Here is a 24,657-nt window from a genome sequence, read left to right as displayed (position 1 = left end):
AGATTCCTATTCAGGATTCCCTCTGGGTGGTCATATGTTGATGTCCATCTCCAGAGAGGAGAACCTGACCAGCAGATTGAGTAAGCATACTTACATGGTCTTTCCCAGTAAGGGAAAATGTATACTTGCATTTCCATTTTAATTATTTCCTGTATGACAGGGGAGAAAGGAGCTTGCGCTCCTCAGAAATCACTTATGTAACACAGGACAATCCTAATATTAAATTCCCATATTTGTCCCACAGTAGAAATAATGAAGAATTGAGTGGTTACTAATTTACCCAAGATGTTACCTTTCAATGTGTCAGGGTTCCAAGTAAGATCCATCACAAGGAAAAACCTCCAGGCAGGTGAATCCAATGCCCTGTTCAAACCTGGAAATCTAAAGTCTAAATATTCTGGAATCACTCGGTAGTTCTCCCTTTTGCACCAAGGTTTGGATGCCTTCCAGGTTATCTGGTAGATCTTGGTGGTGCTTGGACACCTAGATTCCTGTAGGTTTCTATTGCTGACATTCACAGTCCAGTGTTCCCATTCAAGATGCTTATCATAATTGCATAATTGAAAACTTTCTGGTTGATAGTGTAGAATAAGCTCCTGTCTCAATATCTCTGGCTATATTGGCATACATAGTAGATGATAGTTTACATATGGTGCTAGATCCATGATGGCGAACCTATGGCACGCATGCCAGACATGCACACAGAGCCCTTTCCGTTAGCACATGAGCCGTCATCAGCTTGTCCTCGCAGTCGCCAGAGCGCTAGAAAACAGGCTAAAAATGGCTTGAAAATGCCCCCAAAAGAGGCTGTTTTGGGGCTATTTTCCAGGCCATTTCCAGGCTGTTTTGGGGGGACATTTTTGGAGTGTTTTGGGCCATTTTTCAGGCCATTTTCTGGCCATTTTTTAACCCCCAAAACACCCCCAAAATGGCTGGAAACAGCCCACAAATGGCCTGAAACAATCCAAAAATGGCCCAAAAAGCAGTCTAAAATGACCAAAAAACAAGTATGCATGCTCCGGCCTGCTAGTCTTTGGGTTTCCAGTGCTCCGGTGCATGCACATGCGCACACATGCACACACGTTTCAGTTTGGGCACTCGGTGCCGAAAAGGTGCGCCATCACTGTGCTAGATTATAGTTTTGCTGCATCAAATGCACTAATACTGAATACCAAATCTTCTTAGCCAAATCAGTGCATGAAGCATTACACATGTGCAGAGTGTTCTTGCCTTATATGTCATCCTACTCAAAGTCAGTAGAGGTAGGAAGGTGAATAGCAGTCTCTCTGTCCATAGAAGTGGGAGGGAATCTGTTCTGCCTGCTCTACTAGCATTGGGAGAAGAACCATCTCACATTCCTCTTGCACTTTCCATAAACAATAGGTTGAAGGGGGTGAGGGGACATATCTCTGATATTCTTTAGAAAAACCTAAGAATATACTGAGCTCACTTCCTGTGAAAAACTCTATGCTTTAGTCAGTATCCTGCTTTGTTCATTAAATCTTTTATATATTTTGCTGGCAGAGAACTCAGATGTCTAACAATTGGGTATCAGACCTTGTATCCCACAGTTCTTGATGCAAGCCTTTGTGGTGATGTTGGCTGCCTGAATTAAGTCACAGGATCCCTCTATCAGGTGCAGCAATCAAAACAAGGCATGCACATCTAGCTAGTTGACAAACAATGATTCCCCCATACTGAAGGTGGTATCTATTAAATTGGCATCTTTAATCATCTTGTTCTTTGCTGCCTCTTTGAATGGCATTCCCCTTATTAGTCGGGCTGGGACTATCCATCAGATTATGGACTTGGTCACCTGTCCTGGATCTTTAGGTTTATTCATGTCCTGCTGATGATCTGCTCTTGAAATGGCAACAAGGACCATTGAAGTGGCCTGGAATGAAAACAGGCCCATGATACTGAATCCCATGCCACAGTTATTATTCTCTGCAGTCTTAGTAAAGCTTTTAACAGTTGTCTCTTGGATGTCAGATTCCTCTTACTGCTTTTTGAATACTGTACTGTTCTAGGAAATGCTTCTTCTCTTCTGTCCACAATGAGCCCCAGATGCCATATCTACTTTGGGGTTGTCACTAATTCTTTCCTGAACATATTGCAAACCCAAAGCTCTACTTAATACTCTTGACTCCATTCTCCCTTGAAAGTACTCTGATGAGCAAGTCATATAAATAGGCATCAATATAGGCTCCCTCGGCCTATTTTGGTCTCGAGAATGGAGTTTAATCATCAAGTGAAAAAATAATGCTAGATTAGGACTAGAAGGATCTAACTGAAATCCCAGGTTAGTCTTCAGCCTAATCAATGTGCAGTATATAGAGTCAAAGTTAAAGGAATGATGGCCAAGAGAAGACCATTAGTATCTGGGCAAATTTTCAAACAAAAGTTTTAAAAATTTAATGACTGATTAGGAATTGGCTGATTTATAGATGTATTTAACAAAAGTATAGTCTGCTAAAGATAAGGGGGAAACTTACAAGTACTTTTTAACAGATTCTATTATGGATTTTGTTATGTTTCAGGAGAAGAATAATGTTCCCACTTTATTGTTCCCACCTGAATTCTGGATTGGTCAATTCAGAAGTTTCTCTTATGTGTTTATCAGCCAGATGGTGAGTTGTAATTAGATATGCAATACAAAAATCTGTTCTCTTTTGGGAAAATTCCTATTAATTTAATTACAAGAGAATGTACATGCTTCTCCTTAATTCAATCATTGGCATGGTTAGATGAACAATGGTAATCAAAGCTTTATATTTCTGACAGTTCCATGAATTTCTCCCAGTTGCACCACTTTATTCAGGACAAACATGGATATAAAATGGAAATTCTGAGATAAATTTTTGAGTAATGTCTTTAGAAAAATACAGAAAAATACAGGTCACTAACATGGAGGCCATAAAACTGAGTTCCTCCACCACACACTAATCAGAATTGGTCATTGCTCCATGCACAAGATTATTCCCATTATTGTAGAGAAACCTTTATGCCCATGTTTATATTTTAAAAATGGGATTGATAGAGATGTAGATATAGATATAGACATAGATGGAGATACAGGAGAGACACAGATAGACATAGAGACAGAGACAGATGGAGAGACGGAGGGAAGGGGGGAGAGAGAGAGAGAGAGAGAACCTTCTTTATGTATGTATATTCCATCTTTCCTCCAGAAGCACATTTTTCTTTGTCTATTTTCCCCCATAATTCTGTTTAATTTATAAATTAAATAAACCTAAACCTAAAACCATAATTCTGCACAATAGCTTTGGCTTGGCAAACATGACTGCCCCTAAATTACATAGCAAGCCATATGATTGAATGGAGATATCCTCAATCTTAATCTAATAGATCATATCTAACCACTGTAATATAGTGGCTGGGCTACTAACTAAGGAAAGGATCACATTTCCTCATGTGAGTCTCTAAACAAGAGCATGCTACATACTGTACATGCAAAATGAATAAAAAGAGAAACCTTTAGGAGTCATGTTACTATCCATTCTTTTAAGTGCAAAGAATTGACTAGAAAAAAATATAGACAAAAGATACCACAATATACTGAGCTATGTCCTAAGAAAACAAAACCTTAAAGTCTTGTTAAAGCTAAGGTCAGGCCAAGTCTCTATGATCAGAGGTGGTCTGTGGGGCCTCAGGTGTTTTGCTACACTGGAAGGAGTTGGCCTTAAATTCCATTGACTCTGAAAATGGAAACAAACACTCCTCCATCCAAATAATTCGCTATTGCTATTAATCTGAGCAGCAAGCTATTTAGGTTCTTTTCTTTAAAAGAAAAATCCTTTCTGTGGAGAGTGGGTAAGGAGTAAAACACTGATATTTTTAACAATACTGCCACAGAAAAATCTGACATATTTTAGGAACGCAATTCATAATTTTCCCTTTGATGATAAGAATTAATTTTGTTCAATGAGTATAATAAACTTTGTTCATATTCGGTTAAACACACAATTACACACAGATCCACCTTCCTTTGTGACTTATTGTTAGGTGAGTTGAGACATAGTTTTCCTTCATTGTCCCACTTGTTTGAAACAAATTCTCCATCTTGACTGATGAAGGCATCAAAAACTCTCTTTTTAAATAGGCTGTTTTTGTTTGTTCTGATCCAATTTAAATCTGTTTTTCACCACCATGAAGGGAAATTGGCACTAGACTAAATTTAATAAGCTGTAGCACAATCACACCTCACAATCAGGATTGGATGGTAACAGGATTGGATGGAAAAATGTAAGAACTGTCTTCAAATTATTATAAATCCAATAAATAGCATGGTATTGCTCTTATGATTTCATTGCATAACAAAATGGTAATGCCCTTTAAATCTCTTCATAGTGCAATGGTAATAGCTGAATTTGCAGGATGGGGAGCAGGCTAGCTCTGGATCAGGTGTTTTTATGCAAAGTTGCTTATTGAGCTTTGTGAAGTAAACCATACATTATCTGGGGTCCTATTCCACTCCACGTCTCCCCTCCCCCAGCTAGAGAATAGCCATATTAATTGTGTTTGATTTTACTATAAATAAATTGACATGCAGTTAAACTACATTTAGTTTCGGCTCTGTTGGAGGATGGATGCCACTCAAAGGTCATGCTTGACCGTTGAGCGGAAAACGATTGTGTCTTCAGAAGCCCTGGAATCTGACATCTTGCCTCACTTGGCATCCAGCCAGGCACTAGCGCTGGCATTGCCATCATTGCTCCTTAGTCACCGTTTGGACAAGGAAAATAGCTTTCAGCTCAGGGAAAGAACCTGGCACGGAGCATCTGTCATTTCTTGAATAATATGAAAAGAGACTGTCAGAAGCATTTCAGAACCGTCATTACTGCTGCAAAGGAGGTGGGCTGCAAAATGCATATAGTAATAATATAGAGAGGCCCTGCAGGATTGAGAACAACTCTCGGTCTGGGTTGTTTTTTTAGGAGCAATATGGAAGTGGAATTACTTAATCATGAAACTGGCTGGGCGACTTTGGACCAGTCACTCTGTCTCAGCCCAACTCACCTCACAGGCTTGTTGTGGTGGTGAAACTGGAAGGAAGGGGAAATATTAAGTATGTTGTTTGCTGCTTTGGGTTATTTATAAAAAATAATAAATGTGGAATAAAAATAAAATAAATAGATAAAGTAAGTCTCTCAGAGACTTCTTCTAAGATTGTGTTTTTCCATTGCCCATCGTAACATGCAGCTCTAGGAGACTTGTATGGATGGATGGGGAGGCGAGTGGCACACTGATGTTATTAGTGGCTTAGTGGCTAATACATCTGCCTAATATGTAATACAGCCCAGGTTCAAATCCAGTAAGGGTATGGCTAGCTGATGAGAACTAAAATAGCTTGAAATAGATCTATACTAGACTCCCTTTATTTATTTATCAGCACAAATGCAACACAAATGTAACAAAGGCAACATTAAAAATATGGTTTTCTGCCTGGAGTGAGCAGAAAGACAGAAAAGGGAAGCAGTGTGTTCCCTCCCATATTTGGGCATACCAGGGGTTGTGACACAATACATACCTATTTCCCTGGCTTAGCTGATAAAGGAGGAGAGTTGTGGCTTAGTGGCTAAAACATCTGCCTAATATGTAATACAGTCCAGGTTCAAATCCCAGTAAGGGTATGGCTAACTGATTAGAGCTAAATAGCTTGAAATAGATCTCTACTAGTCTCCCTTTATTTATTTATCAGCACAAATACAACATATATATGTGTGTGTATATGTATATATATGTGTATATATATATATATATATATGTATATATATTATATATATATATATATATATATATATATATATATATATATATATATATATATATATATATATATATATATATATATATGGCAACGTTTCGGCAAGATCTCACTTCCTACACGGGAAAAGACCCGAATACAACAAAACCAGCATACCTACACCTGTGAAAATCTATGAACACACACACACACACACACACACACACACACACATCACAATATTTGCCCAACACAGCCATACAACTCTTTCTGAAGCACCACAGCATTCCACTTGAACATTAGAGAGGGAGCTCATGCTGTAAATACAACCCCATAAATAGGAGAAACTGGATACACCATTGTTAAGATGATACTGTTGCCCTTTCATAAGGACACCGTTCACTGCAGAAAGAATGACTGACCTAAATCGTTCAAGAGGTAAATTCACGGGTCCGTACATGTAGCTGAGAAGTCTGGCATCTTTCCTTTTCTAATCTGATGTATGCAATGGATGTGCCACCTTTTCTTCAAGAGTTCAAAACAGCATGCCCAGCCCTCCCACTTCCCATTTCTTGCCACAGGAGAAGAAATGTGAGGTAGATTACGAACAACCCACTGTAAAGCTGACTTAAAATTCTAATGTCCCCACTCCTTGCCCACTTCACCCCATTAGTTCATACTCTAGCCAAGAGGTGGGATTCAAAAAAATTTACTACTGGTTCTGTGGGCGTGGTTTGGCATGGTGGTCATGGTTTGGTAGGCATGGTAGGGCAAGGTTACTGTAAAATCCCCATTTCTACCACACTCCAGGGCAAGGATACTGTAAAATCCCCATGACCTCCTCACTCCACAAACCTGCTTTCCAGCTCCGTTCTCCTGTGCAGGGCAACAGAAGAAGACCCAGCTGATCAGCTGGGACTCGGGAGGCAGCAAAAAGGAGCCAGCCAGTGGTGGTATTTGCCGGTTCTCTGAATTACTCCACATTTCTGCTACCAGCTCACCAGAACCAGTCAGAACTGGCTGAATACCACCTCTGCTCCAGACCAAATTAAACTTAAATACAGATGTAGAATATTCCAGTGGTATCCCAATATATGGTAAATGTTGACATTCAAATGTGACTGTGCATGGTTACCTAAATGTGCCTTCTATATACCTGTACAGTATGTAAGCCAAGAATAGAAATCTACCTAGCCATTTTTAGATCCTACTTTTAAACCGACCTGGGATTGTCAACATTTGCATGAATATCATTGTGTACGTCAATAAAGGGAACAAAAATGCTGTGTTTTCTTTCTTCAGAACAAATAATGAAGTCCAAGTCTATTATCTAGAGCTATTTTCTGCCCTCTCGAATACATTTCATCTCTGGCCAGATTCCTGCAAAAGCAGCAGTATTTCCTGTCCATGGAAAAGCAATTAAAAAGAGTATTCCTATTTAAGAATTTCACTGGTGGGCAGGCAGGCAGCCAACACTCATTTAATCACCACACTTTTACCCAAAAAAGGAGGGGTGAACTATCAGAATGAACAAGATTCCTAAGAGGAAATCAGTGGAGAGAATTCAAACTGCAACAGGTTCAAGTATCTACAATCGCCATCATGTTCTTTTTCTTCATCTTCACACTGCCAAGTCACAGTTGGGCATGAATCTGAAAGGTATGTTCTCCTTCTTTTCATGCTCAAATTCTTCCCATATATCTTAACGCAAAACACAAACACCGTCCTTATTTCCTTTAAAAATTAGCAACGCCTTCTTTGAAGCAGCTCCTCATGATGTTACAACAGCTTTCACCAATGGGTTGTCCTCCAAGTGTGGGACTCTAGTTCCCATATTTCCCATGGAACCTTACAAGATCCTTCAAAGTAGGACTCAAAAAAGGCATGAAGCTAGATACATGGTATATTGGTATTGAGTTATGGAAGGCTTCTTCCATCTCATCTCCCTCTGTTGTGATCTCCATCCCTGGGACTTTCCCTTCGGTTCTTCTGGCTGGCCATTCCTTGAAGGAAGGAAAAGATAAAAAAATAAAAATAAAGAATGTATAAGCCAGAACACTAAGTTTGGAGCAAGGAAGGGTGGTTTTCTGTCTTCGTTTTGATAAATTGAGCCTCTTATGATTCTTCTCCATCTGTTGATACTAGAGAAGAACTTCTTCCATGGTTCCGGATCTAAATAAAATCTCCCTCATGCAGTGAACTTTTTCCTCTACCTTCAAGGCCCTGCAGCAGCAGGCAAATCTCAGAGGATCAATATTAGCTCTGGCACCCAGGTACTCTGGCACCAAGGGGACACTTTCTTAAATAACCTTTCTTTTGCACGGACCTCCCAGCTCTGGTTCAAAAGCAAGCAAGCAGCCAATTTATCTTCTCTCAGCCAACTTTATCTTCTCCCCAGCTGCTTTTTGGGAAGCAGCCTGGCCTTAATTTTTTTGTACACACACACCCATCTGACCTCAGATATACAAGCAAAGAACAGCTAATGGGGCTGCCAGATGTATGTAGGAGGAAATACTGACCTCTCTGCTCAGTTTTTTGCATTTAGCTGAAGAACCCAAGATAACAGCTAGTCTCAACTCTAGGACTTTTCATCGGAAGGAATATGTATAGCGTTATCTTCTCCCACCAAATCTTGTACTCAGTTTTGATACATGGGGAAAGGGGAGTTCGTTTGATTTGAAATTAGTACACAATGCCAAAGAACAAGAGGCCATGCCATCTTGAAACTCAGAGTGTGACTTTCTTGAAGGCTTCAGGCAGACAGCGGGGGAGGCCTAGGAACTGCGTCCCGGTGGACTTTTAATCCATCAAAGTGGTTCTTCTGAGCCTATGCTTATTACCATATTCCTGCAGAAAGGATAAAGAACAGGGTGCATTCATTTATTTCTTGGGCTTTTTTCCTTTCAAGAAAAGTCTGACCAGGGGTGTGACAAGCCAAAGGGGAATTGTGCTGCATTGCGGCTATGCTGTGTATCACAAAGACATGCTCTCTTCTCCCCTCTCATCTAATCTTTCCTTTTATTAATTTAATCAATGTATTTTCATGTTGCTTTCTAGGCAAACACCCCTTGAAGCCTTTTACAAACAATAAAATGCAACAACAAAACAGTTCAACTGGTATAAAAACAGCATTCCTCAAATTGGAAGGAAAGTAGTATCTGCAATGGATCATACACTACCCACAATTCATTTGTACATCTTGATATTCCTCCTTTTGTTTTTTATCTGTAACTGTTCTGACCCCCCTTCTTCCCTCGCCAACACAGAACACACTCCGGACCAAAGCTACTTCAACAGGATTTATTGCACAGACAGACAGACAGATCCTTGGCAGCAATCCACCACGACAAGACTCTCAGAACCCTCCGGCACAGAGACACGATAGCAGCTATCCAGCATGCCAAGCTCCCAAGACAGAACTTTCCCAATAGTTCCTTTGTTGACTTCTGGAAAGGGTGTATGCACAATCAGTTCTTTTATAGACTGAAGAGGAGTCTACTTATCAGCAGCTGAGAGCCCTTACTGCCGGTAACTGCGCCCTTGCTCCTTGTGCCTGTGGGCGCGGCAGTAACGAGCATCTAAGAACTCCCTGCTGATGTCTGGGTCACTGTCCCGTGACTCCTCCCCACTGCTCCAAGGCATGGCATCAGGAGCCCCCCTCCTTTGGCTCTCACTACTGCTCCATGCTTCAGCGCCTCCTGGTGGCTGACCAGACTCTCCGATCCCTGCTCAGAGTCAGAACCCTGCCCAGGGTCCTCCACATCCTCCAGAGCCGACTCATAGGGACCCTCGCTGTCGGAGTCTGGTGGCAGCTCCAATGGCTCCTGCTGGGCCACAACATGTAACATACATTTAATCAAAGTACACACATTCAAATACTTGCTCTAGGTTTTTTTATGAATAAATTCCCATGTTCCCTGCCAAATTCCATTATTGTGGTCTTTGATAACATCAGTTTTCAGCTGCATATCCCTCTTAGCATCATACTGTCTATCTCTTTTTGAAAGAATATAGAAATATCTAAATTTCATTTGTATTCTAAGACAACTGCAAGCTGCCATCTGCATGTTAAAATGCACACACATACATGTGCATGGTTAAGGCATCTGTGATGTTTCCACCAGCATCCTTTATTTATTTATTTTATCCATGGACATTTAAAAATAACCAGGGGACGTTAAACATCGTTACCTTACTCTCTGAACCATTTGCTGAGCTTTCCACTTATTCTAATGCATGCTATATTCATTCTTACTATATTCAGCAAGCAACTGCTACTCATATTCATATTGAACATTTCATTACTCAAGACTAGATATTCATTTCAGTATACATTTTGTCTAAATCAAAATGTACCCATAAATTTTCCCATATTGAATCATTTTTCAGTGTTTTGCTGAAAATCAAAAGGCCATATAGCAGTTCCCAAACTTAACTTGTTGTCATTTCTTGCATTCTTTAGATCAGAAGTCTGCCAAGCATCTTCCCAGGCCCATTTCACACAATAATACCCCTGTATTACTGCTGGTTTTTTAAATCACCAGGTACACATAGATCCATATGGGGTATAAATCTAACAAATAAGGAAATATTGATCACCTCTATCTACTGTAACATTGGTCAACCAAGTCTTTCAAATAACAGTTTTAGTAAGATAGTAGACCAGATTACAGCCCCACTAGTATTGGTTTATAGCTCCTGGTTATAGGACACAATAGTGGTCAGTTTTAGCACATTTTGGCTAATATGTCACAAATACGCTGAGCTTGTCGATCAAAAAGGTTGGCAGTTTGGCAGTTCGAATCCCTAGTGCCATGTAATGGAGTGATCTCCCGTTACTTGTCCCAGCTTCTGCCAACCTAGCAGTTCTAAAGCATGTAAAAATGCAAGTAGAAAAATAGGAACCACCTTTGGTAGGAAAGTAACAGTGTTGTGTGGTAAGGTAATGCCTTCGACATTTAGTCATTCCAGCCACATGACCACGGAGATGTCTTCAGACAGCCTTGGCTCTTTGTCTTTGAAATGGAGATGAGCACTGCCCCCTAGAGTCAGGAACAACTAGTACATATGTGCAAGGGGAACCTTTACCTTATCCCAAATATAACCAAAGTCCAGTTTGACACAAGCATCCTCACTCTATTCTACGCAAACTAGGATTTTTCCTCTAGAGACTACCTTACAAGCCAACATATCATTGCCTACATATCAGAATCTAGGAGTACACAAAGTCTGCTAACATTCAGAAAATGTAATTAAGCTGCTTAGTATTGTTTGAGTGGTTGCTGTGGTACAGATATTAGCTTCATATTAATGAAAGTATGGTTGTATTAATTGCCAGTATGACTTTGTGAAGACTTAAAATTGAGGAAATATTTTAAATTATTTTTCAACCCCTTTACCGGTGTTCTACCATCAACTTCAGACAAAATAGTTTCCGGCAGGATGTTAATTCAGTCATGGATTGTTGCAGTTGTGCTGGACTGCAGTTTCCATCAAAGGCAGCCAAGATGACTATTGATCCTCATTAATGGGCCAGTAGGATGCCGATGTAACAAATAACTTTTTGTAAGTTTAACAAGAAATTGCAATTATTTTAATCATACAGTAATGTTCACCATCTCCTCTTTCAACAAAGATACTGTAATTTATCCTTGGGAAAAACAGTCAAAAATGAAATGAGCATTTCATGGTATCAGACCCCATCTAAATTATGATAGTTGTGTTCATACTTTCTAAACTCAGAATTCCATTATTTGAATGTTTGTTTAAAAATGGGAGGGAAGTTACCATAACATCTCAACATATCAATATACTGTCTGGGTGATCTCTTCTTCCAAGGGTTTCCAAGTAAAACATAATTAGAATAAACTCCACTCAGGCTGAACTTTCTGGTACATGCTAGTATGTCCAGCTGGGAAATTTCCTGCCTTTCAGGAAAAGGAAAAAATGGCTTTAGGAAAAAATGGAAAAGAAGGTGCTTTTTCTCCACTCCCAAGAATTCAAAATGTATGCCAATAGACAGCTGTATAATTCTTCATAATAGCAATAGCACTTAGACTTATATACCACTTTCCAGTGCTTTTACAGCCCTCTTTAAGTGGTTTACAGAGTCAGCATATTACCTCCAACATCTGGGTCCTCATTTCACCCACCTCAGAAGGATGGAAGGTTGAGTGACACCATGGCTCATGATCCAATGAATCCCAGCTTACAGGGATTCTCTTTTAGCAACTGTTTCTTGAAGTTTTTCCAACACGTTCGTGTTTATGTCATCAGCAATAATACCTAGCCAATTTGTTTTCTGCTAGTTCTTTTTCAATGATGTTTCATTTTTTTCAAATATCAGCCTTCTTTCCAATGACTCTTTTTCCCACTTTGTAAATGCAAAATACCTAAGCTTTAGCTTCACTGTTAGTTTTATTATTAAGGCTTTGAGAAAGCAGCCTGGCTTTAGTTCACCTTCTTACTAGTAAATTATTTATTCTTCTTGCATTCTCAACCATTCTTTTTCCAGCACAATAATCTAAAATCATGTTTTTCTTCATTCAGCCTTCCTGGGGCTTCAGCATTCACAGACATATGTTATGACTGGGAAAACTCATGTCATCAAAATATTTGAGGTTCTATTGCTTCAACCAGTAATTTTAATTCCAATTTCTATTTTTTCTAGTCCAGTATTTCCCATGTAACTTAAATAAATAGGGTGATGGTATAATTTCTTTCTGATCATCACACAAATTCTTCAATAAGCAGATGAGGTGGCTAGTACACCTAACACAATTTTCTGTGGCCTTAATGGGTTCAATAAACTAAAAATGGATGTCTTTGGGGAATTTTCTTATCTTTTCCATTTATTGGATGTTTAAAATGTAATATTTTCTGTCTCTGCCTCTTTTTAAATCCAGCACTTACTTCTGGCAGTTCTTGGTCCATGCATTACTGAAGTCAGGATTGTGTGATTTTCCTTATATTATTTTGAAAGTTGGAAAAAAGATAGTAATAAACCTGTCAACATAAACTATGTTCTTTCAAGTAAAGCAAATTTTACACAAAGACTACATAAATAATAGTTTGCAATGTTAGTGTTTTTTGCATTTCTTTAAGTGTCTATGTGTGATTTCTTAATTTAACAAAACAGAAATGATCTAGTAGCAAAAAATAAATTATCGTGTAGTAAAATCTTCCTGTCTAAAAAAAGTTTGAGGAAATGTTTAGAATGTAATTTTCTCTTTACGGGTGTGCCCCTTATAAATAAAATTACATGAAAATAGTTTTTTTTTTTTAAAGTTTATAAAAACTTGAATTCTATTTACAATTTGAATAACTATCTCGAAGGTATAGTATAGTACAGGTCAATGTATCACACGCTTTGAGGAAATTGCATGTGGTACCAAAAAAGAGTTTTGTCTTTTCCATTGTTTAAAGAAGGAAGACTGAAAAAAAATGGTAATATGGTCTGCATTACTCAGAGGTAATACCCTCCAGAAAATGCATTAAAAATTGGCCCATTTGGGACTAATTCAAAACATTAATAGTCATAATTCAATTATGCTCAGTAAATGCAGGAGAAACCTATTTCAGGATAGATATCTATGCTGCTAGCCCATAAATTACTGTTTGACTCATTCAAGGAATTATTTATTGTATATTCTCTTGCAGTGTCTCGTCCTTGTATTGTATTGTATTGTATTGTCCTAATGAGATTTGTTGTTTAAGAACTTCCTTTTGCCTTCTGAATTTAAAAAAAATAGAAATATCATGGATAACTATATTTCTCTTGATAAAGTATATGCACATATTTCAGAAAATAGCTGCTGTGCTGGGAGAAACAATTATATAATTGCAGTGGATGTTGAGTATTTCATACCATATCCAGCAATAATTCAACATATGCTGAAAGTTTCCATAATTCCTTCCAAGTAGTGGAAGTGTTGAGTATATACAGTACTGTTCTGAAGTAGTGTTCTGTATCATTTAAAATAAAATCTTTATCATGTTTATAGACTAGCATAGCATTCGGTATCTATAATGAAGCCTGTATACAGTGTTATTAACTGCAAAATCATCCATGTATCTTGGGTGAGATGTTTTTTATTTGCAATCCACAAAAATGCCTTCTAAAATATTTGTGATCCGAGAGAAAATAAATTTGATTTAAGAGTTGGATAGTTTATTTCTAACTATATGACAGGTCCTATGCAGAAGTATGTACAAATTTATAAGTCATAGGACATAACTGGACAAAAATGTAAATGAAAGGAAATATATTCAATCTTATTCCACAATACCCCGTATCAAATAAATAAGCAATAAATCGCTGGCTTTAAAAAGTGGCTGTTCTCGTGAGCTCTTTAAATAGCCTAAAATAAACTTTTAATAAATATTTATATATACTTTTTTACTATTCTACATAGACATTCTTATAACAATAACAAAGATGCAGAAGCAGTACTGATTTAATGCTTATGGTGAGATTTCCCAGTCACATGTTTAACTTTAACTTAACTATAAAGTTTGTATAGAACTATTTAGGCTCAAAAATACAGAATCACAAATGCACTACCACATATCAAAGAAGAGCTCTGACAATATCATTTCCCAATTACCCTCTTGTACCACCCAAAATTCCACTAAAACTTTCAACTGGCCATTTTTTTGGAGATGGAAGAGAATTAATGTGAAAAGGTCCATGTCATCTACAGCTCATTATTTTTCCATCATCTTTAAGCAAAAAAATGTATCCCTGTATCTGTCAGAATCTCCAGTGACTCACCCTTCTCAGCAAAAAGTTCTATTAGGACCTGATTTATGCTATTGTCGTCAATCTGGTTTAGGATTATTGCCTTGGGCATCTAGTGATGTAGCCCAAAAAAGTCAATACATGCTGTTTTCCCTGAGAATTAGATGGATATCTCCTACCACGACACAGTGTAAAAATAAAGAATTCATGTGGAAATCATGTAGAACCTTGTAAATTGAGAGGCATGACATAATGTAAGATTTATACCATTCTGACAGCTTAAGAAAAGAATTTGAACTCATAGACTAGAGCACTTTAAACTATAGAGAGTGTATTGACTTAAATCTCTATATAGTTTGGTTAGGTGTATTGTCTGAACATGACCGTCAAAAGGAAATATTGCTTAAATCAGACTTCCAATCACCCATTAGCTCTAAAGAAGCACCTAGCAAAACTCTTATTTATTACAACGAGGAGTGATCTAGACATAGTCCATCCATTCTAGCCAGAGGTGGAATTCAGCCAGTTCTGACAGGTTCTGGAGAACCGGTAGTGGAAATTTTGAGAGTGAAGAGGGAATGGGGATTTTGAAGTATCCTTCTTCTGCCACACCCAGGAAGCCACGCCCACAGAACTGTTAGTAAACATTTTTGAATCTCAATACTGATTCTAGCTATCCTTGATCTCTGAGAGATAATGAGAGATCCTTATCTCGGAAAGATAAAAAAATCACAGCATTCTTCTGAACCAGCTTTAAAGTTTAGGAATGGAAGGCATGGCATTGGGTTCTGCCCTTCCTCCAGGGCATTTTCCAGTTGGCATTAGGGCATATTAGCTCTTCATGATAGACAGTAAACAAACACAAGAAATATTAGAAATCTATCAAAAGAGGTTGTAGTCATAGAATGTTGCCTGATAACATTTACCCTTCCCTCCCTTTTATATCAAAAAGATATGGTGCAGTCTAAGTTTCTTTGTCACACAGTCTTGTTTTTCCAGTCTAAGTTTTATTAACAGCCACTACATATTTTCTTCAAGGTTCTCTCTGTTGTCTTCTACATTGGGGAGAAGAGAGAGCTAGCCCAAGGGCCCTTCTTTGAGGAGTCCCTCAGGGCTCTATTTTCTCTTGTCTCCTGTAATATCTACATGAAATTGCTGGGTGGTGTCATCCATTAATACAGGTGCTCTGGTGACAAGTTTCAGTTCAACCTAAGCAAGGCAAGCTGATTCTATTTTTCATTTTGAATGGGATTATACTCACCAGGCAGAAAGGACTTGCAATTTGGGAGTCTTCTTAAATTGTTTCCTGTATCTAGAAGATTGGCAGCTATGGCAAGGAAAGCCTTTGTACATTATGCATCAAATTATACCCATTCCTGAATCCCAAGGCCCTGATCATAATCATTTATGCCCTGGGCACATCCCATTAGATGTATTGCAATGCACTCTAAACAAGACTCACTTTAAAAACCACCTGGAAGCTACAATTGCTCCCAAATACAGTGGTAGTGCCCACTGCTTTGTGAGCTGCATTGGCTTCCTGTACGTTTTTAGTTAGAATTCAAGGTGCAGGTTAGGGCTAGGTGGAACAACCTACCTCCAATTTCTCTGCTCACTCATGAGATCTGACAGAGTAGAGATACTTCCAATTCCTTCCGTGAAAAATTGTCACCTGGCATGGCCCAGAAATCATGCCCCCTCTGTTGCAGTGCCTGCTCCATGAAACAAAATTAACAATAACATACTCAAAGCTGGCAGATGAAGAACCTGTGGGATGGCTTCTCCCAATTCTTGTAAGTTCCCTGCTCTGTTCTCAGCTCCATGTGTCTTCTTCACTAAAAAAAACATGAAGGAGGAAATCTGAACTATCAAAGTTACGAAGCCGATCGCAGGATTAAACTTTGATATGGTCAATTTACAATACAATACACTAGCAGAGTTGGAAGGGACCTTGGAGGTCTTCTAGTCCAACCCCCTGCCTAGGCAGGAAACCGTTTCAGACAAATGGTTATCCAACATCTTCTTAAAGACTTCCAATGTTGGGGCATTCACAACTACTGGAGGCAAGCTGTTCCACTGATTAATTGTTCTAACTGTCAGGAAGTTTCTCCTGAGTTCTAAGTTGCTTCTCTCCTTGATTAGTTTCCACCCATTGCTTCTTGTTCTATCCTCAGGTACCTTGGAAAATAGTTTGACTCCCTCTTCGTTGTAGCAACCCCTGAGATATTGGAACACTGCTATCATGTTTCCCTTAGTCCTTCTTTTCATTAAAGAAGACATACCCAGTTTCTGCAACCATTCTTTATATGTTTGTTATATTATATGATAATTGTAGGATATATTGGGAAATGTGTTATTACTTTTATGGGGATTGTATTTTATTTGATGAAAACTTTGTAAATCAAACAACTTTAAACAGTTTTAAATATCTGAAGATTTGGATCCAACTAGAATATAAATTTGGAAAGGAGAGAAATTGAGGTTCAGGCAAACAGGATGGTAGTAATAAGGCTTTGAGATTTGCAGCATTTTCCCAAGAAGCAAGTTTTCAATGAAATGCTCCCCAAAAGGATGTTCTCTTTCTTTTGATTTCTGAAAGCTAATAATCACTGAAGATTGTTCCTCTTCCACACCCTTCCAACCCTAAGCAAAGTGGGGTAATTGCAAGCATAATTGCTAAAGATCACTGTTTAAAAGCCAGGCCTGGTTTGTAAACTGTCTTTCTGAAATGAGAAAACATTATGGTATGCCTGGAGCTGAGACACTGAAATGCGCATCAGCACACATGAAATCCATGGTTAATTTTCCCACCACCCCCACCCATTTCAAGGGAATGAAATATTGAGAACGGGAAATGAGCTCATCTGAGTGGAAGGGGGAAAAGAGACAACTGCATAATTTCACTGTACATTTAATGTACCGTTTATAAGAAACAGATGCTAAACATTCCCAAAGTCTCTATAAAATAGGAGTTTCTTGTTCTGGAATTAAGATTGTGCATGGGGATGAAGGATCTATAGACTTTGGCCAAACCAACACACGTTTCTCATGATCATATTAAATATATTTTCTCTGAGTTGGAATTCTTTTTATTCTTAACTTTTTTTTTTAAAAAAAAAAGAACATTGATGTTCATTTTAGGCAAACTTGTACAGTTAACATCACAAGCATCTTGGAGCTCTGTGCTCCAATTATGCCTCCTTTTAAGGGGAAAAAAGTGAAAAAAATTATTCGGCTTTAACACAGAAAAAGTAGGGCCAGTGTCTGGTGTTTGTTTTTAAAAGAATGGTCTGATCACATGTTGGACAAAATCAGATGTTAGAGGAATCCTACATTGACCTTCATAGATGATTTACAGATATTCCTCAACTTACGACCCCAAATGAGCCCAAAATTTCGGTTGCTAAGAGAGACATTTGTTAAGTGAGTTTTGCCCCATTTTACAACCTTTCTTGCCAGAGTTGCTAAGTTAATTCCTGTGATTGTTAAGTTAGTAACACGGTTGTTGAGTTAATCTGGTTTCTCCATTGAATTTGCTTGTCAGAAGTTCGCAAAAGGGGAAATCACATGACCCCAGGACACTACAACCATCATAAATATAAGTCAGTTGCCAAGCATCCAAATTTTGATCATGTGACCACAGAGATGCTGGATTAGCCATAAGTGTGAAAAACGGTGATAGGTCATTTTTTTCCAGTACCGTTGTAACTTCAAACGGTCACTAAAGGAACTGTTGTAAGTCGAGGAGCAGCTGTACTGTATATGATGCGCAATAATCAAAGTTGAAAGATGGAAGATGTCAGGAATCAAGTCAGCATTAATCAGCCAAAATTTCGCCACCATGATCACCATTCCACCAATTAACTCTGCTCGAGTGAAGACCAGCTTAATATCAGCTACTATGAAACCTAAAACTACTGCAGCTGCTGGAAGCAGTCAGATGAATCTCAGTCTTCATGCTCTGAAGAAAATGAGTTGGGGGGGGGAATGACATCCACAATGAAAATCAACATGAGCCTTCCGTTTACTTCCATAAGCCTTTGAATTGTGGTTATTCACAGAGCCAGAGATTATCAGGGCAAGACAGGACATAAATCCACCCCCAACTAATGTTGTGCTTGTCAGCTTAGGAAAAATGGAATGTAAGAAAACAGAACAAGAAGAAAGCATTTGAGTTCTGAATAAGAAAGTATTCGAGTTCTGAATAAGAATAAGAAAAATCCACAATGACGATGAGGCGATAGGAGTTTATCAAACTTGGAAATTGGTAATGGTTGGTGAGGAAAAAAAGAACTTACCTTCTTCTTCTTCTTCTGGGAATTTACCTGAATTTGTGGAGAAATGGAACATGGTTTCTTTTCATTTGTAGATATTTCTGAGGATTTGACTATAGGGTGGGGCCAGAGTTAAAGCTCAGGCCTAGAGATTTAGGAAATGATAGATTTGGTTTATGGTAAACTGCTCGGCTTTCCATTCGTCTCAGTATTGATAGACTACATTGTTATAGGAATTCTAATGGACTTTAAGGACTTTGAAGATAATTACAAAGAGCATCCCAATTGCAGCAACTGAAAAAATATACATTTATTTTCATGAATTCACTTACTAAAGTTAATGCAACTCATAAAGCAGTGGCATCTTCTTTTTTTCAGTTTGTTAAAATAAATGTTTGTTTAAAAAAATGAAAAGAAATGTGTACTCCCAATGAAGTACACAAAGTCCAAAGCGCACATTCCAAATTATTTTCCAAGTATGTGAGTTCAGTGTTTACCACTGTAATGTAGAACTGATGGTTCATTCATTACTCTACTGAATAACAAATATGGGAACATAGAGGTTTGCCATCTCTGAAATTGGATTACCATTTGCTACATAATACTGTTGCTCTTCACGTTAATTAAAAGCAATTGACTACAAATATGGCAAATGATCTGAAATAATGATCTGAGACAAAATTTCCCAAATTAGAATAGTAGCCAAGTAGCTAATGCTCTGTGAGGCAAAATGCAAATATATTTGAATCCTCATGATAAGTGCTCTCTGAGCTTGGATATCTGCTTCAAATCCTTATTTGAAAAAGATTAAACTTGCCCTAAACTATTCCAGTGTTTAAGCAGTGTCTCCATTTTAATATTAAGATATTAAGCTACTAATAATTTTGTTTCAAATGCAAACTCTCTAGTTCAGGGTCAAACTCGATTTTAGGGGCCGCATCAAGGTTGTGTTTCACTTCAGGGGGCAGGGGGCGTAGCCAGGATGGACGTGGCCGGCTTAGCATCACTGTTGTCTGGGGCGCCTGTGGTGGCCCAAGCGCTCTGCCAGTGAAAACAGGCTCCCGAGCTCTGTTTTCGAATGCACAGGCCTCCTGCAACCCTCTGCCAGCAACCCTCTGCCAGCAAAAATGGAGCTTGGGAAGGCCGCAGCTCTTTTTTTGCTGGTAGGGTAACCACGGTTGGTCTTTCACTGTTTCCAGGGCTGCCCTATGGGCCAGATCTAAACACCCGTGGGCCAGATCTAAATACCCATTGGCCAGATCTAAACACCCGTGGGCCAGATCTAAACACCCATGGGCCAGATCTAAACACCCATGGGCCAGATCTAAACACCCGTGGGCCAGATCTAAACACCAGTGGGTCAGAGCTAAACACCCGTGGGTCAGAGTTAAACACCCGTGGGCCAGAGCTAAACACCCATGGGCCAGATCTGGCCCGTGGGTCGTGAGTTTGACACCCCTGCTCTAGTTATAGGAAACTGCTGAGGATCAATGCAGCAGCTATTGGTCAATTTAGGCTTTTGAAGACATGCCACCATCTATGCTGAACACTGTCTACCAGGTCCATTCGACTTGGGTCAGTAGAAGAGTCTGGTGTTTCTCCAACAGGTCTTTCCCCTGTACCTGCCAGATCTCTGAGGCACCATAACATGGGGACCTAGATTAACTTAACATCACTGACTAATGGTGGAGGCAAGGGTGAAGCTCTTTGGGAATGGCAGAAAACCCCTCTCTCTTCCTTCATACCAGAACTACTCCCTACCTGATAGTTTTTTGGGGATGCTTTTTTAAACAGCTTCCAAAATAGTACTAAACCATATCCAAATAGAGACCAGCTGTTGATTACCCACAAAAATACAATGCAACCCTCAGCTGGTTTCCTTTCTACATACCTACAAAACACAATGCAACCCCCAGCTAGCATCTGTCAGTTGTAAGAGATGGTGGAAGAAAGAATTGGCTCTTTAATCACAGGTCTCAGATCCCCTTCTAGCCTCTATTATTCTCCCAGCCTGAAGATCAGCAGATGGTGAAGTATGCAAAGCCTGGAGAAAATTTTGACAGACAGCTGTATCTACCCATTTAGTGATCTGTCAGTACTCACCTCCTCTCCAGCTCTAGCCTGAATTAAGAAAAGTTTTCTTGATGTTGGTGGAAGAGAAGGAAAACTAAGTCAGGAGAATCCAACAACCCTTATATTTAATATCCTTTGGGCATCATAATTAAGGACGTTTCCTAGCAATTTGCCTTGGCTAGATAAAGGCAGAAACTGTTATGCTCAAGGATTGTTGGATCACACTTTAACACAACTATCATCATCAAACCACACAAGCAGGGGTGGGATCCTACCGGTTGAACAACTGGTTTGCTGAGCCAGGACGAGCATGTTTGAGCATTGGTGGCCGCCGGTGCTTGCTTCATTCGCGCCTGCCCCTGACACACACTGTACGCATGGGCACAGTTTAGAGAATACTAACCATCCAGATTGCTGCTTGGGAAGGAAAACAGTTGAGGCGCGGCAATCCACTTTGCTGGGCAACTCAGCTGAGAAGATCACAGTAGGTAAAGCGCAGGGCGGGCGGTTGTTCGTGGGAGCAAACCGGTTCGCTCCCTGCTGATCTTCAGAGCTACAGGTTTGCCCAAACTGATCCAAACCGATAGCATCCCACCAGTGGTGGGATTCAAAAATTTTTACTATTGGTTCTGTGGGCGTGGCTTGTTGAGCATGGCATGGCTTGGTGGGCGTGGCTTGGTGAGCATGGCAGGGGAAGGATACTGTAAAAACTCCATTCCCTCCCCACTCTAGGGGAAGGTTACTGCAAAATCCCCATTTCCTCCCTAATCAACTGGGACCCAGGAGGCAGAGAATAGATGGGGGCAGAGCCAGTCAGAGGTGGTATTTACTGGTTCTCCAAACTACTTAAAATTTCCGCTTCCGGTTCTCCAGAACTAGTCAGAACCTGCTGAATACCACCTCTGAAGCCCACCCCTGCACACAAGCACAACTTTATGAAATATCAGGAACCGAAATATCAAAACTTCATCTCCCTGGCCCTTAAAATGACTTACGGAAGTAAAATTATTTTGAGAGGAAATCAATCACAAATATAAACTACTGCCCTACAATAGAATTGGCAAAAGGAGAAATATAGTTTATGTATCTTAATGAGTTCTTTGCCCTCATTCATTATAATCAAAGAAAACATGAAAACAAATTCCCCTCTTTAATGAAAGCCCCAAATATACCGAAAAGTGTAGGAGGAGGGATGCCTGCTACCGAGGCTGGCAAAATTAAAACTCTGGTTCATCAACCAGAAAGGGAGAAATTTCTTTTCAGGTCTAAAGTAGCAAACAGATCTGGTTTTTCCATTGTGTAAGTATCTACACTTCTGGTTGCAGTCCCAAAAGTGTATTTCCACCCCACCCCCCTTCCATTTCAAGCTGGGCTGAGAGACATTTATGCACTTCATTAGGCAGCAAGATGTACTGCAGGAACAGGTTTACAGCTGAAGTGTGATGGTGTTATAGTCAGCATTTCTCACAGATGGAATGCAAGCAGCTGCCCAACCATGCTTGCTGCTAATAAATAGCAAAATCAGCCCCAGTCTTCTGCTGCTCCATTTTCTGCTAGTATTTAAGAATTATAGGCATGATATTGGAGATGCTGGGTGCATTTTCTGCCTGCAAGAGATGAATGGTCATACTTGCTGTTTATTTGCTATAGCTACTCCAGCTAGGCAGAATAAACAGTAGAATTGCCTAAACGTTATGTTGGAAAATAATTTTCTTGCATTTTCAAAACTCTGTAACCTTAAATATATATATTAGAATTCAAAATACTTTCATCCCTTCTCCTAGGTTTCAGTTTCCCCCCATTTGTTCTGGCTCTTAACAGGAAAGATTTATCACATCAATGGAAATGTGTAGCTACTTATAAAATACATGGTTGCTAAGCCAATTCTTTACATTATTTTATTTGATTGTTTTTAATTGTATTTATTAAATTTTCTATTTTTTAATTGTATGCACATAAATATAATCTATGTAATTTTATATTTATACAAAATAAATAAGTTGATCCTGTGCTTAGTTTAAATCAAAATTAAAAGTTCAAATGATGCTCTAATGTAGTAAATAAAATAAAACATACATAAATTAATTTTAATTTCGCTACTTGAAATTAAAATTAATTTATGTATTTTTAATTTTATTTACTACGTTAGAGCATCATTTGAAACAACCTGTTTTTATTTTGATTTAAACTAAGCATAGGATTGACTTGTAGCATTAACAATGGAGAAGTTAATTACTTTTTATTGGACCAAGGAGCTGAAAGAAAATAGAGACCCATGTGGAGAGCTGTTATATTTTCCTTGACTGTTCTTGTTTCTTACCATTATGTGGGAATGCTTTCCCATTCCGCCACCACTCTTATTCAGTGAGTCTCAATCCAGCTCTTCCCTCCCCTGACCCCCATTTCGAAATGGTGAATTTAATATAGCATTAGTTATCTCAAATATGATACATGGATATTGTGTGCTGCCTGAATAGACAAGTGATACACAAATCTAATAAAATAAAAATATTTTAGCTCAAGTACCAATCAGTAAAGAGTAATAAGCCACAAACCTGCAGATGTCCCCACTTATATGCAGGTAATTATTAATCAGAATAGAACTGGAATGGACCTTGGAGGTCTCCTGCTCAAGCAGGGTCCCTATACCATTTCAGACAAGTGACTGTCCAGTCTCTTCTTAAAAACCTCCAGTGATGAAGCACCCCACTGGTGGGTTGCAGGCGGTATGCCCCGGTAAGGACGTACCGGTGCCTGCCTGGAGCACCGGGTACCATTCCGGTACGGTACTCCGGAGGGCCCACCTGCCATCCTGAGCTCCTTACCTGTATTTGAGATCTTTGACACTTCCGCACGCGTGCACAGAGCGCACGGTGCCTGCGCGACACTCCACCAAGCAGCTGGAACGTCACAGAGGCTTGTGGAGGTCGCAAGAGATAAGAACGTGTGTGTGCGCTGCACTTGTTCATGTGGTGGATGCTGGGCACCGTACCGGTTGCACCGGGATCCAGAACCCACCACTGAAGCACCCACAACTTCTTTTTTTTTAATATATTTTTATTATTTTTACATTTAAAACAATGTAATACCGCGGAGTCGGAATGACCATACATTCACATTATATACAGCTAGTTTCAACCATTGACAATTAAACTACTTAATACATTGTCTATCCTTCTGTCCAATCACAATATATACATTAGTTCCAGTCTTGTCATCTTGTCTTATACCAATCATAAAATCTATTCCATACTTCAAAATATTCTGATTCCCCTTTATTTTTAAGTTCAAGAGTGAGCCTATCTGCTTCTGCACAGGCCAACATTTTCTGATTATATCTAGCTCTGATGGTGTATTTTCTTTATACCAATACTGTGCATAGGTTATGCGCGCTGCAGTTAGTATATGTATAATTAGATAAAGTGTATCTTTCTTAAACTCCTCCGGTATTATGCCTAGGAGAAAAGTTTCTGGTTTAAACATAATTTGTTCTCCCACCATTTGTTCTAGCCATGATTGAATCATTTTCCAATATTTTTTTGCCTCATAAGCACCCACAACTTCTGAAGGCAAGTTGTTCTACTGGTTAATTGTCCTTACTGTTAGGAAGTTTCTCTTTAATTCCAGGTTGCTTCTCTCCTTCTTTACATTCATTTTTTCTTGTCTTGCCTTCTGGTGCTTCAGAAAATAAGTTGACCCCCTTTTCTTTGTGGCAGTTCCTCAAATACTGGAATGCTGCTGTCATGTCACCCCTAGTCCTAGGGTTTTCTCTAGACTGGCCATATCCAATTCCTGCAACCATT

Source organism: Natrix helvetica (assembly GCF_964273705.1).
Source record: "Natrix helvetica genome assembly, chromosome: 2".
Classification (NCBI taxonomy): domain Eukaryota; kingdom Metazoa; phylum Chordata; class Lepidosauria; order Squamata; family Natricidae; genus Natrix; species Natrix helvetica.
The sequence above is the reverse complement of the archived record's forward strand: the minus strand, read 5'-3'. Positions refer to the sequence as shown.